At 48.0% G+C, this 15959-nt stretch overlaps 1 protein-coding gene across 1 annotated transcript in view; it reads right to left on the bottom strand.

The window, feature by feature from the left end:
• LMO2 (LIM domain only 2) overlaps positions 1–14310 on the bottom strand; it is a 29281-nt gene extending 14971 nt beyond the window's left edge. Inside the window, exons 1-2 of the mRNA XM_060303365.2 lie at positions 14247–14310; positions 6541–6604 (exon numbers count right to left, since the gene is read on the bottom strand). The gene's annotated coding sequence lies outside the window, so the exon portion shown is untranslated. The remainder of the gene's footprint in view (positions 1–6540; positions 6605–14246) is intronic.
• Positions 14311–15959: the final 1649 nt, after the last annotated feature.

The raw sequence follows: 15959 nt of genomic DNA, 5'->3' as shown, positions 1-15959 counted from the left end.
AAAGGAGAGTGGCACATAGTAAGCTTCTGTGGAAGATTTTGCTTATACAGAGAGATTCCAACTTTAAAATATTTGAACAACCATTGGTGATTCAGAGCCCCTTTGATGGACAAGGCAAATGAGACATGGAGTCAACAGCTCCTTCTTCCACCTCTGCCCCCATCAAATCCTCCCCCACGTTCTCTCTTTGGGTACCAGACCTGAACTTATCTGCTGCTCTGTGTTCAAGGGGGAGTCAGAGCTGGGTGAGCTAGCTGACTCACGGAGCTGTCCCAGGGCCCTTTGCTCACATGCTCCATTTCCTCTCTTTAGCTGCTCAGAGGCAGCCCCACCCGGCTGACACACCACAGTGCCTGGGACCCTGCAACAGCGCATTTGAGATCCAAGCTCCTTTATGTGGCTTAGAAAGCTTTATACTATCTGGCCCCTACTACTCTTTTCCATCACAACCCCCTCACTCTCTCTGCTTGAACCACACTGACCTTTTCTCTATTCCTTAAAACAAACGAAGCCAACTCCTATTGGAGGGCTTTTGCACCTGCTCCTCCCTCTGTCTGAGATGCTCTTCCTCTAGATCATCCCATGGCTCCCATGTACTTCACTCAGGTTCAAATGTTTACCCTCATAAGAGCCTTTTAAAACCCCATTTCTCATCATTCTCCATCTCCTCATCCTGCTTTATTTTTCTTCCTAGTGTCATCATTACTTATACTTTACATATGTATTTGTAGTTTTTTATGGGTTTGGTTTTGGCTTTTCTTCCCAGCTAGAATGTAAACTCCATGAGAATAGAAATTCTTTATGATTTGTTTCCAGTTGTGTCCTCAGGACCTAGAATGTGCCTAGCACACAGTAGGCCCTCAATAACTATTCAGTGAATGAATGTACAAATGGTAGCCTTCCCCTTTGGCCAAAGCATGCCTGCATTATGCTTTCTGGGTAAAAGTTAAGAAGGAACTTGAAGATCCCTTGTCTTCCTTGAGCATCGCTTTTGGGAGATGATAAGGGCCCAGATACCATTCAGATGCAGACCCAAGAGTTTGGTTTGGGAACGAGATCAAGCTCTTGGCTGCTAGGAACACGCAGATACAGGTGTTTTCAGGAAGCCACAAGGCCCCACTTTGAAGCTTGATTCTCCACTGCAAGGCCCCCATACCCACAAGGAGGTGTGGCTACAGTGGACCAATGTGTAGGATGCAGTCAATTACATGGGTAAAGGCACAGGCTTTGGAGATAGACAGGCTTATGTTTGAGTCCTGGCTCTTTCAGCTACGTGATTTTAGGCAAATTATTTGACAGTCTGAGCCTCAGTTCCGTCACGTGTAGAATAGGGATAATTATATCTTCATCACAGGGCTGGAGGAATAAAATGAGACCATGCATGTCAAATGCTTAGTACAGTGCTCAATGGACGGCAGCTATTATTAGAATTAATTAAGCAAAGAGAACCTCAGAGGAGGATAGTCAACCAGGGCGGGCCTTTCTTGACACAGAGGTGGATAACTGGAGTTCTGCCACAATGAGGGCTCAGCCCAAGCAGGTGGGGTCAGCCTCCTTGCCTGGGGGACTCTTGCCTAATCTTACCTTCTCTGGCAACCCCCAACCCCCACGGGGCAGATGGGTTAGGCTTGCAGACACCTGGTCTAGCTTCATGGTCAGGAAGGCGACATAAAGAGATGGTGTCAGGAGCCTGTCCTGGTCACTGGCTCTTCAGGGTTGGGGGTCTCTGGTCTGAGACACTGCACTCCAAACACACCTTCCATTGGAGGAGAGGCCAGGCTGCTTCCGGGGAAGTGGTGTTTTCTGGCACTCGTGTCTAGCTGAGGGCACTGAGCCTGGCAGGGGAAGAAGATTCTGGCCTTCCTGATGACACTTGACTTCCTAAGCTTAAACCTCAGCGGAAAGGAGTCTTGTGTGTGACGCTCCTAGAAATACCAATTGCTGAGGGAGGTAGCTTTCAGCCAAAACGAGGGAAAGAGCTGTTTGCTTCTTCCTGCCAGTTTTCTCTGCTTCCCTTCAGCTGCCCGTCATATATCTGACTGCCAGACTAACCCATCTGGAATACTGTTTTCTCCACTGTTACCACCCTGCTCAAGAATTTGCAATGGCTCCCTGTTTCCTCTGATTATTGGTGAGTAGCTTAACCTCTTGGGACCTCGATGTTCTCATTTTATAGAGGAAAGAGGTTGACTGGAAGGTTAGAGCTGCAGCTCTATGTGTGATTCTGTCCTTCTAGCAAATCAAGACCAAACTCCCCATGATTCCATTAAAGGTGCCTGTGATCCTGCCCACGCCATCAAATGAACTTCATACCCCAAAGCCCTAGAGCCTGAACCTTCCCACCAGGCAGGCTGCTCCTCTTTGACCTCAAACATCCTGCTCATGACCATTTCTGCGCACTGCCTTATTCTGTTCTTCCTATCTGGAATGTCTGCTTTGTCTGTGCTTCAAAACTTTGGTGCTAGAAGAGCAGAGGGGTTAAGAATAGAGATAAACCTGGTTTCTAGGCTCCACTTTACAACTTACTATCTGGATAATTAATCTTAGGCAAATCTCTGTGCTTCAGTGCTTGCAATGATAAACTAGAGGCAATGATAAACATAGGGTGAGGAGGCATGGCTGAGATAATGTGTGCAGCAGGCAGAGCACAGAGCCTGGCACAGGGCGAGCGCTCGGTAAATGGCAGTCGTTACTGCAGTTAGTCCAAAAGCCTCCGACTCCTCTCTGCCTCTCCAAATCGTGTCCATCAGCCTGGACCCCACTCAAGCCACATCTTTGCACTGAAGGTTTTTCTGTCCCCTGACCTCAACTCCTTCCAGCTCTTGGCTCTAGGGCCTGGTTAGGTGCTCATTAGACTGCCTTGCAGTGCCATAATGTTATGTGTGCATACCATCTTGCCACCTTGTAAGTGACTTACGTTCTTAGAGAAGAGAGGCCATGATTTTCATTTTTACTAGCTCCCAGGGTATTGATATAAATTTGGAGATCCTCAATAATTCCTTTTGAATTAAAGGCTTCAGATATCACATCCATGTTCTCAATTTCCCAGTTCCTAGCTTCACATTCGTCAAGACCTGAGGGTCTCCCCAGAATCGGTATTGAGGATGGCCCCATGCATTGTCAGTCATAGACTTCTTAAAAACCTGGCAACTCGAAACTATAAAACTCTTAGAAGAAAACGTAGGGTAAAAACTACATGACATTGGATTTGGCAATGATTTCTTGACTATGACACTAAAAGCACAGGCTACAAAATTAAAAACAGATAAATTGGACTGCAATCAAAGTTAAAAACTTGTGTGCATCAAAGGACAGTATCAAGAACCTAAAAAGGCAACCTATGGAATGGGAGAAAATATTTGCAAATTATATATCTGATAAAAGGTTAATATCCAGAATATTTAAAGAACTCCTGCAATTCAACAGCAAAACCCCCCCAAAACCCAACTAAAAAGTAGACAAGGACTTCCCTGGTGGCGCAGTGGTTAAGAATCCGCCTGCCAATGCAGAGGACATGGGTTCGAGCCCTGGTCCTGGAAGTTCCCACATGCTGCAGAGCAACTAAGCCCATACGCCACAACTACTGAGACTGCTCTCTAGAGCCCGCGAGCCACCACTACTGAGATCGTGTGCCACAACTACTGAAGCCCGCACGCCTACAGCCCATGCTCTGCAACAAGAGAAGCCACTTCAATGAGAAGCCTGCGCACCACAACGAAGAGTAGCTCCCACTCACCACAACTAGAGAAAGCCCGCGTGCAGCAACAAAGACCCAACGCAGCCAAAATTAAATAAATTTTAAAAAAATACAAGGAAGAGAACTAAAAAATTGTTTTTTTTAAAAAAAAGTAGGCAAAAGACTTGGAATGATATTTCTCTAAAGAAGATATACAGGGGCTTCCCTGGTGGCACAGTGGTTAAGAATCCACCTGCCAATGCAGGGTACACGGGTTTGAGCCCTGGTCGTGGAAGTTCCTACATGCCGCAGAGCAGCTAAGCCCGTGTGCCACAACTACTAAGACTGCACTCTAGAGCTCATGAGCCACAACTACTGAAGCCCGCATGCCTAGAGCCTGTGCTCCACAACAAGAGAAGCCACCGCAATGAGAGGCCCGTGCACCACAACAAAGAGTAGCCCCCGCTCGCCACAACTAGAGAAAACCCGCACACAGCAACGAAGACCCAATGCAGCGAAAAATAAATTAAATTTAATTAAATTTAAAAAAAGAAGATATACAGATGGCCAGTAAGCATATAGAAAGATGTTCAACATCACTAATCACTAGAGAAATGCAAAACAAAACCACAATAAAGCACCACTTCACACCCATTAGGACGGCTATTATCCCCTAAACAGAAAATAACAAGTGTTGGCGAAGATGTGGGCAAATTGGAAATTCTGTGCTCTGCTGGTGGGAATATAAAATGGTGCATGCAGGTTCCACAAAAAATTAAAAATAGAATTACTATATGAGTCATCAGTTCTACTTCTGGGTATATACCCAATAAATAAATATGCATACGATGGAATATTATTCTGCCTTAAAAAAGAAGTCCTGTCACGTGCTACAATATGGATGAGACTTGAGGACATTATGCTAAGCGAAACAAGCCAGTCACAAAAGGACAAAGACTGTATGATTCCACTCATAGAAAGTACCTAGAGTAGTCAAATTCACAGAGACAGAGAGTAGAATGGGGGTTGCCAGGGGCTGGGGGGAGGGGAGAGTTATTTTTTAATGGATATAGTGTTTCAGTTTGGGAAGAATAAAAAAAGTCCTGGGCTTCCCTGGTGGCGCAGTGGTTGGGAGTCCACCTGCCGATGCGGGGGATGTGGGTTTGTGCCCCGGTCCGGGAGGGTCCCGCGTGCCACGGAGCGGCTGGGCCCGTGGGCTGTGGCCGCTGGGCCTGAGCGTCCGGAGCCTGTGCTCCGCAACGGGAGAGGCCACAACAGTGAGAGGCCCACGTACCACAAAAAAAAAAAAAAAAAAAAAAAGTCCTGGAGATGGATGGTGGGTGATAGTTGCACAACAATATAAATATGCTTAATGCCACTCAACTATATATGGAGGAGTGGTTAAAATGGTCAGTGTTATGCCCATGTATATTTTTACCACACACACACACACACACACACACACACACACACACGCACACACAAAATATAAAAGTTTTTAGATAAAATTTAAAGACGTTTCCCTAGGTGCAGAGCTGTCCAAGGTGCAGAATTTTACCTTTCATTTCAGGGAGCTCACAACATTCTCAGGTTCATCCATGGACCAATTTAACAACCCCGATGTATGGTGAAGCCAGTCCCGTGAGCTCTGAGACATTCTTCAGGTCCCCAATGGCAATTCCTGCTCACTTATGCCCCCATCAGCAGCACTGGTCCCTGACTTCTAGATGACCTTCTTTGCAGGAGCCCACTAGGCCCCAAGGACAGGGGAAAAGGGGGCAGCTTGTTATTAATAAGTACAGCCACATCCTTAAAGGGACTCATGCTCTTGTAGATTCCTATCTGCCCTCTCCTCTGAGAAGCCGAGGGTTAGAGTATAGCAGGCACAGTTTCCATTTGGGGTGGGGATGGCTGGAGTAGGGGGTCTCATGTAAGTAGAGCATCTTTAATGCTCCCTTCAGGCCACAGTCCCTCTCCAAAGGCCCCCAGGATGCTCGTGGGCCAGATCAGCTCCTCCTATGGTATCAGGCTACAGTGCCTCCCATCGCATTGCAAAAAGCTGCCTTGGGTCGTAGCTTGCAGAGGAAGAGCTGTTAAAACCTTTTCCATTTGTATTTCCTGCGTGGCCCTCCATCTGGAAATATCTTTTATCTGGCAACTTTTACAAAGCTGAATCTTGAAGGGGGTCCTGGCAGGTTTATGCTGGCCTCTCTATCACTCCAATAAGATATTTCCATCCTAACCTTCACCAGGGTCAAGGAATCATGACTTGGTCTTCAAAACAGGACTGGCATGGCATGGCAGCGATTCTTTCTGGCCCTGAGGCATCTTTTTAACCCTGAAAACACCCACTTGGAGGGCAAGAGCGAAATCTAGAAGATTACTATACGCACTCTCTCTCAGCTCAAATGTTACTTCTGCAGGGAAGCCTCCAGCCTCTCATGACTAGATTAGGACCCATCATTATATGATCTCACTCCCAGGTTTTTTTAAATTGTTTTTTTCCCTTTTTTTTCTTTTTACTTATTTATTTAAGTATAGTTGATTTACAATGCCGTGTTAGTTTCTGGTATATAGCAAAGTGATTCAGTTATTTTTTTCCAGATTCTTTTCCATTATGGGTTATTACAAGATATTGAATACAGTTCCCTGTGCTATACAGTAGGACCTTGCTGTTTATCTACTCACTCCCAGTTTGGATCACAATTGGTAATTCTATGTTTTGTGGTTGTGAAGTTCTGTTGAGCTCCCCCAAAGACTGCAAGCTCCTTCTGCTTGGAATTGAATCCAAGAGCCTAGCCTAGCACATAGTAAGTACCCAATAATTATTTATTGAAGGAATGAATGAATAAAACTCATCTTACCTGCCTCTCCACCAGTTACTTCAAGTCCAGGTTGAAAAATATCTTCTTTTCAGAACTGGTGTTACTGAAAGAAAAAGAGAAACTCTCTGGTAGGTAGCTAGAAGTAGAACGGGGGTGGGGAGGAAGAGTCCTTTATCTTCAGTTAGAGAAATGTTTCCACAGGTCCCTGATAAACTAGGGACAAATACCTCCAGGGCTCTGCGATAGCCTGAGTGTCCTCGATAGTGTAGCTGGGTGGTGCAGGCCGAGCTTTGGCATCAGGGCAAAGGGATGGATTCTAACGGTTTCTTCACTGGTTGAAAAGGCTGCTTCCTGCCCAACTTTTTTTTTCTTCCTTATGTACCAGCTCAGCTTATAACGTGAGGGAGCAGCCCCCTTCTCCAAATGAGTGGAGGCCAGTAGAGCAGGAGCGTGCTTATAGCTGCTGTTGGGCCCTTCAGTTGGATGGGCCGGCTGCTCTGAGAAGGCGAGTGTCCTGTTTGTGCCTTACACTTTGCAAATCTCACATCCCTTTAGGTCTCAGAAATATGTCCCCCCCACTGCCCACTGAATTAGAAAGGGCAAGTAGCCAGGCTCCCTTTTGATAGGAAGGAAATTAAGCCAAAGCCCTTCCAAACCTGAAACCTGCCTAAACTAGAGTGCCGTAGGACATACATTCATTGGACTCTGGCATTCCTGCTCACAAGAAGGTCTTTTGAGAATTTATTTTTCAAGAGGAAGAGTTTTATTGGGCAAAAATCAACTTAGAGGCTATATTAACTGCCTACTAAGTGGTACTTGTTGGGTCTGTCTTTCGAGTAATTCAAACAGAAGATTATAGTTAGGAGTAGATGGGCCTATTGTTGTAAGTAATTGCTGCCTTTTATTGAGCACGTACTATGTGCCAGGAATCTTAAATCTTGTTTTCTGTCTTATTTTAATCCTAATATAACCTCCTGATATGAGTAGTAGTATTATTCCAATTTTACAGATAAGGCAACTGAGGGTCACAGAAGTTCAATAACTTGCTCGGGTCACACAACTACATAAGTGTAGGAAACGGGATGTGAACCTAGGTCTTCTGACCCTGTGCCCTCACTCTTACTCACCGTGTCAGCCTTTCCCAAATTTCCTGCATTTGCTTGTTAACAACACATATTCTGGAGCCCACACAAAATCTACCAGATCAAAATCTCCAGGGGCTTCAGAAAGTCCCTGGACACCCAATCTAAAGTAGCCTTCTCCCCAGGCACTAACACAGCACTATTTTATTTTCATCACTGTACTGATCACTATCTGATATTTTCTCATTTATGAATTTACATATTGTTTTTGTTCCTCACTAAGTGACAAGTTCCATAAGTGCAGCGGCAGGACGCCCAAAGTTTTATCTCCAGAATACTAAATGGGAAGTAGTACCTAGTAAGTACTCAATACATATTTATTGAATACATTACCAGACATCGTCCAAAGCACTGTGTTAAGAAGGATTCTGAGTCTGGACCAAGGTTCGGGGGAAGAGAATTATTATTGGGTACTAGTGTCTCCCAAGGCCATGGGGTAGGGAGGTGTTGGCACACATGCCATGTAACTGCCATTCCAGGGAAAGAAACTCAATCCTAAGCAAATTATGTGCAAGATGACACAGCAAGTTAGTAGGAGAGCCAGGTATAATGTTGTCCCTTCCTTCATGGACCTTTATCTCTTACTTGGGAAGGTCAAAGTGAACGCATAAGTAATGGAGAACAGATACACGGTCAACAGCAAGGTGCTGAACAGAAATGCAATCAGACTGGTCGGATTAAGGATAAGCTGAAGTGGGAATAGGTATGGAAGTTTTTCTGGAGGAAGTAGAAATTGAGTTGCCTCTAAATGAGTAAATACCTGGGTATTTCCTTTGTGTCAGACTTGTACTGTGAGCTTTACCTAGAGTGGGGTTTCTCACACCCCTTACAACACCCTAATGGAGTAAGTACTGTGTTCATAACTTTATGGATGGAGAAAGTGAGTCACAGAAAGGCTAAGGAACTTGTTCCAGGTCACAGAGCTTAGAAGTGAGTAGGGATTAACAGCCAATGGTTTCAAAGCCACTTCTCCTAAACACCTGGTGAGTGAAGCAGGTGTGGCTGGCAGGAAAAAGCCTGAGCAAGGGTCTGGGTGTGGGATCAGGAGTCTGAGGTGCTGTTCTGGGGCAGTGATGGAATAAAGACATGTTCAAGTTGCCTTTTCCTGGAATATTGTTATAATGCAACTCAACGACCAGTCTGCCATTCCCTCCTGTTTAAAGGCAATGCATGTCCAAACACACCACCCCTGCCATGATCACAAGTGACTCAGGTTCATTACCGACTCAGACATTGGCAAAGTGAGGGAAATCCCAGGCGAGGGGCCCACTGAAAAGAGGGCTCCCCATCATCTTCAGAGGGAGAACGCATGGTCCTGGGGACACAGATACAGGACAGGAACCCACCTGTTGCAGAATGCCGGGAGGTGGTAGAGGGGAGAGATTAATTATCACTTATTAACATACTTGGCTGTGGGCTGTACTGGCTTTTCGTGGCCACTTCAGCACGTAAAGTCCACTTTCTGGCAGAAGGGTCCCTGTAACAAGGTCACCCCAGGATGCAGGGGATATCCAGGAACTAGGGACTTCAGGGTGCTTTGTATAAAATTTGGTTTTCGTTTGGTGGTGCATCTGTTGGGCTATTTAGACGACTTTTCCTGCATTGTTTATCCACACAAAATGTGAAATTCCCTGGAGGGCACATACTCCTCTTGGGCAGTCAGGACAGCATTTGGAGCTAGTCTGTTATCTGCCACCCTGGCCCCTGGCAGTTAGGCTTTTGCCCTTCAGTGAAAGCCTCAAGTGCTGCCACTGTTTACATTACACTGTGAATGTCACAAGGTTCTGATAGAATCTTGGACATTTCCTCTGCTGCATCTGCTATTTTCCTTGTGTAACCGAGCCTTTAGTCCCACTCCTCCAGCCCAAATGTCACTCTTATGCCTAGGGCAATGGGTAGGGAAATGCTTATCACCTTTGCCTGGGGACTGTGAACAGCAGGACCCCATCATGGGGTGGCTGGAAAATGTTAAGGTCAGTGGAGTTAGCAGAGTGTGCGTGTGAGTTTAAGGAGTTGGGACATCTGGAGGGCGTCGTCTAGGGTAGGGCACCGGTGAACCAGGTTCCTTCTGGGTCTTCTGATCACTCATGTTCCTTTACTCTCTGGGCCAGCGGAGGGTTATGCCTCCCGTCATGCTGTGAGGGCCTAGGAAGGTATCAACGTAGGCCTGTGGATTTGGATAGATGCATGATCTGGACTCATGGGCCAGGGACCAGACTCGACAACCTCAGTCAATGTCCTGTCCATCAGGTCCTGGATAAGACAGGGCAAGACCCAGGAGCCTAGACCAGTAGCATTAGTGTTGGTGGTTTTGTGGGCCTTTTTCATGAGCCTTGGGTCGTCTGGCACGGTGTGAATAAGGACGTGGCTTGCTCATGGGGGCTGAGTGCACCCAGTGGCTGGGCCTCTGGGATGCAGTCTTGACCGTACGTACATACAGACTAGCCTGGGGATGGCCTTAAGCAGGAGGTTTGCTTTAGGAATCCAGGAGGGGAAGTTTTAGCCACAGCGGTAATGGGCTTTATTGTGCGCGGCGGGGAAGGTGGGGAGGAGAGAGGTATGAGTCTGGAGGTCTGTGGTGGTCACTCTTTTGGGTATGTGGTACATGCTGAGTGGGGGAATCCCCTGAGGGGAAGATGCCTGTGTTCTGGCAGGGGGCACCTTGGTAGATGATGTGGGTAGCTGGGTAGTCATCTTCTGAGATGGAGTGGTTGTCTGGGCCGCGGTCATCACCTGTAATGAGGTGGTAGGCTCCCTGAGCCAGGCCTCAGAGGCATAGATTGACATTGGCAAGGCTGTCACAAAGACGTACAAGGTGGAAGGAGTGGTCGAAGTCATATGTAGCTATGTGCTGGGCAGCCAGTTGGGCATCATAACTATGGTGGAGGTAGCCTTTGGGGGGCACTAGAATGCAAGACCACATTCCTGTTTGTTTTTCCTGATGGCTGCTCAGGATGATGTAATATGTTTGGCCTATGGTATTGTGGAAGAAGAGTGGTACACTCCAAACATAGGGATGACAGTGTGGGTGCAATATTGCCCAGGCGTCCTGGCATTGAGTAGGAAAACTGTGTCCCAGACCACGGCTATATCAACCATAACAAGCATAGCCAGCTAATGATAACCTAAAGGTTCAACAATAACTTTTTTTTTTTTTTTTTTTTGCGGTACGCGGGCCCGTCACCGCTGTGGCCTCTCCCGCCGCGGAGCACAAGCTCCGGACGCGCAGGCTCAGCGGCCATGGCTCACAGGCCCAGCCGCTCCGCGGCATGTGGGATCTTCCCGGACCGGGGCACGAACCCGTGTCCCCCGCATCGGCAGGCGGACCCTCAACCACTGCGCCACCAGGGAAGCCCAACAATAACATTTTCAGGTTTGTAGGCGCTACAGTGGTATCTAAGATTGCCCATTTATAAGGCTAGGGGGCATCCGTATCCCACAGCTACGAGTGCCTGTCCTTGCTTCAGCATCAGGTGGTGGGGAACGGAAAGCCTCAGGAATACTACTTGACAATATCGGTGTTGGGGCCCAGGATCTCTTTTGCTTTTCTCCAAGATCCACATGGTGGTAGGTGTCAGTCCAAGGGCCTTCCCTCGGAGAAGGACCTGAAATTAGCCAGCCTATAAATTCATCATAAATTCCACCATGGGGGATGTTTTAGGGGATGGTGGTGCCTGTTCGCCAGGCTGGAAGAAGCACAGTATCAGGGATTTTGCTGTTCCCTGTAGTGCCAGCGGGTCCCAGTTTATGATCTGCCCTCAGACCAGGCACCAGTCCTTTGTGGACTGAGCGCAGATTGAAAGGGGATAGAATGGGGGATGGAGAGATCTTGGGACAGAGAGTTGGATGTAGGAATTCATGACTTGAGCCTGGATCTCCCCTTAGAACAAGCAAAGTCAAAATAAGGACATTTTGTTATGGGTGAGGGGTCTATAGGGGCAGGTATCAGGGGAGATAAGAGCAGTGAAAGAAAAGTGATTTGGGAAACCATATGCCATTTTGTAGCTTTAAGAGAAGACCCATTATCACGGAGTTCATGATATTGTAGCATGGTGGGAAGGGTGAGCCAGTAATAGACAGGTGTCATGTCCGCCGTGGCTGGAGCATACAATGGCTCAGGGAATCTGGGGTAAGGTTCCTCTGCAGTCAGTTTGTCTTTGGGAGTGTGGTTAGGCTTCTCAGTCATTCTGCTGGGAGTGACAGAGTGCACCTGACTCTCTCCCTTAGTATTTAATATTTCTGGGAGAGCAGTAGAATATGGGTGGGAAAGGTAAATGTGGCATCATGCTGGAGATGGTCTTGAATATCAGCGTCTAAGAATGTGAACTTAATGAGCCATTAGTCCTTTGCAGACTTTTGAGCAGGGAAGGGGTGTGACTGGATTGTACTGGGGCTGGATTGGGGTGGGAGAGGCAGGAGGTGCCTTTGCTCTTTCCCTCTCCCTGGAATCTTATTCTCCAGATGCAGGTTCTCCTTATTAGAAAGGCCTTCCTTCATCCCCTGAATAAGACACTGACACCCTGACTGCCCACTTCCTTCCACACAGCTCATACACCATCCAACACCCTGTTTACTGGCTTATTTGTTTAGTGTCTATCTCTCCCTCTCTAGTTTGCAGGTGCCATTCAGACAAGAGCAATGTCTGTTTTGTTCACATCTACGTATCTCTAGGGCCTAGAACAGTTCCCACCATGTCTTAGGGGCCCAATAAACACTTACTGAAAGGATGAATAGAGTGTATTGTCATCCTCCTTCGATGAAAGGGGAAACTAACGCTCAAGAGGGGTAAGCAACTCATCCAGACAGGGCAGCCAGTGGTTGCCAAAGCCAGGATTCGAGCCCAGAAAAGCCTGACTACAATGACTGCTCTTTCCATTAGGGTACAATACTCCCGAGGAGACTTAGACCTTTGTAACTGAGAAGAAGGGTCTTTAATAAACAGAAATGGGAACCTCTCTGGAAGAAGAGGGTTAGGTGGTGATGGAAGAGAGATGACAAATCCATTTTGGACTCTGTGCTCCTTGGAGTCCAAGAGGACATGAGAGTCCCCGTATAGCCATCTGAGCAAGTCCTGTGTGCCAGGTGCAGTGCTGGACACCAAGGATTTAAAGGTAAACAAGGCATGGTCTCCACCTCGAGGAGCTCACCCTGTAGCGGTGGTGTGTCAAGGGCCTTACTGAATTCAGGGAGGAGGAGGGGCCCCCGCCCCCCGGAGCATGAGACAGGCGTGCAGCTGCACTCCCTCGGCCGGGCACTGGCTGAGCAGCAGCTCATGGTCCTGTTCATCTGTTCAACAGAGTCACCGAACATGTGGGTTGTGCGAGATGAAGTGGTGACGTTAGAAATACAGAAGCGGGTCAGACAAGGGCCCATCCTCAGGGGCACACAGAAGTGAGAGCGCACAAATCCTTCACTGTTATTCATTCATTCACCAGCTAGAAAAGGAGCGCTTCCCATGTGCCAAATACTCCTAGACTCTGGGTATAAAACAATGACCCGAGTAAGCATCATCCCTATGTTCAAGGAACTTACATCAAGTGGTAAGTAATTATATGGGGTATTATTGTTACTGTTATTAATAACAACAACGATGGCTGACAAGGGCTAAGTGCCAGCCACTGTCGAAGCACTTGCATGATTTATTTCATTTCTTCCTCACAATGACCCTATGGTCACCCCAATATGACAGATGAGGAAACTGAGGCTGCCATCTCCCTAAAGTCTATGATTTTCTGGGAGCACGAAGGAGAGTATGACTAATTTTACTGATAAAGTCAGAAAAGGCTTTACAGAATTTTTCAGAGGGCACCTAAGGAAGTACGGATTTCCCCTAAGCAAAAACAGTGGGGCAAGAATCCGGAACAATGAAAGCATAATACCTGCTTCAAAGGGTAGTTGGAAGAAGCCAACAAGATACATAAAACCCTGGCAAGAAGTACATACTCTCAAACGTTTGCCCCTTTCCCCATCCCCTGTGGTGGTAGGAACACGTGACAACTTTCTCCATGCACCTGGGTTTTTAGAAGAATACAGGTCATCATCCCCGCGGAGATCCCGTTCCGATCCCTGCTCTCAATTCAGAGTTGAAATGTGTTTGTAAATGCTGGACAGGGCAGTGGCCCCACCTCTTCATTGTGTAAGGTCGTTATGCAAATACGTATATGTATGTGTGTGTGCGCGCGCGCGCACACACACACACACACACACACACACACGGGGTTGCTGGGGAGTTCATGGTAAACACCAGCCTCTCTTTGGGATCAAAATAACTGAGCAGTCTTCTTTGTGGCTGGTGTAGAGGAACACATTACATGAGTGAATTAGCAGTTCCTCACGACATTGTAATCACGGGGCACACACACAGAGTGCCTGACTCACCGTGGGACCCTTCCAAGTCACAGCCCATGAGCAGACGCTCTTCCTTCCTCGCGGAGAGAAGCCAGAGTGCCAAGTACACCCAGGGAAGCTTGAGGGCTCGTGCTCCCTTCAGAATAGTTTTATTTTAAAAGCCAAATCTAATGATCACTTCATCTGGCTCCTCGAAGAAGAGAAAAGTTCCCTTGCAACACTCCATTCATCGGAGAGTTAATCAGGCCTACTCACCCGCAGAGGATGTAACCCTGGTGGCTCCCCCAGTCAGGTCTAGGCCGCCTGCCCCCCAGACGCCTTCTCAGCCAATTGTCCTGCTTCGCACCTGTTCCTTCTTGGGAGGCCCTGGCAACCTAGGGCCTGGTGCCTGTGCCACCTCCTCTCTCTGCCAGGACACCGGCAGGCCCTGTGGACAGCCAGGCCCCCCTCCACGGCCTGGGGCTGAGGGGGGGTTTCCTTTGCCCTTCTGCTTGAGGCCAGTTGCTGTTCTTTGGGGGTGTTGCAAGCCCATGGCTTGGAGGCTGGGCCTGTGAGCCGCCTGGGTGTCTGTCTGACAGGGTGGAGCATGGTTCCTGCAGTGAGCTCTCACACCACATGTGCTCTATGTGCATCTCCCCTGCATCTTCAGGGCAGGGCCACTCTGCTGCGCAGACAGCAACTGCTGGATGGCCCAAGTCCTAACTCAGACCCTCCTTCTCTGGCTCAGAAAGTGGAGAAGACTTATGATCTACAGCTCTGACCCAGCTCCAACAGACCCTCCGATTCCAAGAAGCCATCCTTGACCCTGTGCACGCATAGCACCCTCTCCTCTACTAGGGCTCCTCCCTTTGAACTTCTCCCTGCACTTTCGGCCCGTAAGTTTCTACTTTTCCCTCTTGCTCAATGCGGCACCATATTATTCCAGTACAGGGATGCTGCAGGCTATACTAGAAAGTTCAGAGGCTCACACAGACTTGGATCTGAATCCTGGCTCAGCCACTTACTAGCTGGCTCAGAACCTCAGCACCCTCATTTCTAAAACCGGGACAAGAGTACCCACCTTGCAGGGTTGTTGGGTGGCTTCAATGAGATAAGGCAAGGAAACCGCTTGTGTCAATTGAAGCGAGTGCCAATATTGCATGACCCATTGCAGTATTGTCTTACCTAGCAGTAATTTCAGGGTATGGATTTGATCATCTCTTAATTGGATGTGTAATTCTAACTCGGTTCTTGCTTTGAACCCCTCAGGGCCTGGAACAGCTATAGGCATACAGAAGTCACTCATAAGTAGTTGTTTCTGTATTGGCTGAATAAAAGAGACTCCTGACTCCTGTCTCTCCGTCCTTTATCTTCACCACAAGGCTGCTATCAGCAGCTCTCCTGGCCCGGCCTCTTTGATCCTGGGCTTTGGGGTCACACTAGGCTCTCCCTTCTTTGTGCCCCAACCCCTAGTGAGCTCACCAGCTCCTGAGGTCCTGGCTTCCGTGCTATTGTTGCTGTCCCCTGAAATGGCTGCTTCCCCACAAGGGCCTTGTCTGTCACCTGCTTCCCCCGCCTGCGTTGTCTATCTGCTGGGCCAGGCCCTACCCCAGGGTGACAGCTCACTAGGCCTCACCCCCAAGTCTTTTCCAAGCATTAGCAGCCCACCCTGGTCCAAAGATATCTTTCCTAGCTGATCTCTCACGGTACCTCCTACCTTACAATTGGGAGCTTGTCAACACCCCGGCCATCATTCTTGCTGCAGCAGCTGACAACACAGGTGCCTGCCGAGGCTGCTCTGGGAGAGGGAAGCAAAATTATTTTAGTGGTGCAGGTGATGTTGAGCACAGGAGTTGGAATCTAGGTGAATCTGAATCTAGTCCAGCTTCCTGGTTCTGTAAGCAGGTGCCTCATCCTCTTTGGATCTGCAGCAACGAGCACAGCGCTGGGCATACAGTAGGTACTCAATAAATGAACACACGTGAATTG

Source organism: Globicephala melas, chromosome 8 (genome assembly GCF_963455315.2).
Source record: "Globicephala melas chromosome 8, mGloMel1.2, whole genome shotgun sequence".
NCBI lineage: Eukaryota > Metazoa > Chordata > Mammalia > Artiodactyla > Delphinidae > Globicephala > Globicephala melas.
The sequence above is the reverse complement of the archived record's forward strand: the minus strand, read 5'-3'. Positions and strand labels throughout refer to the sequence as shown.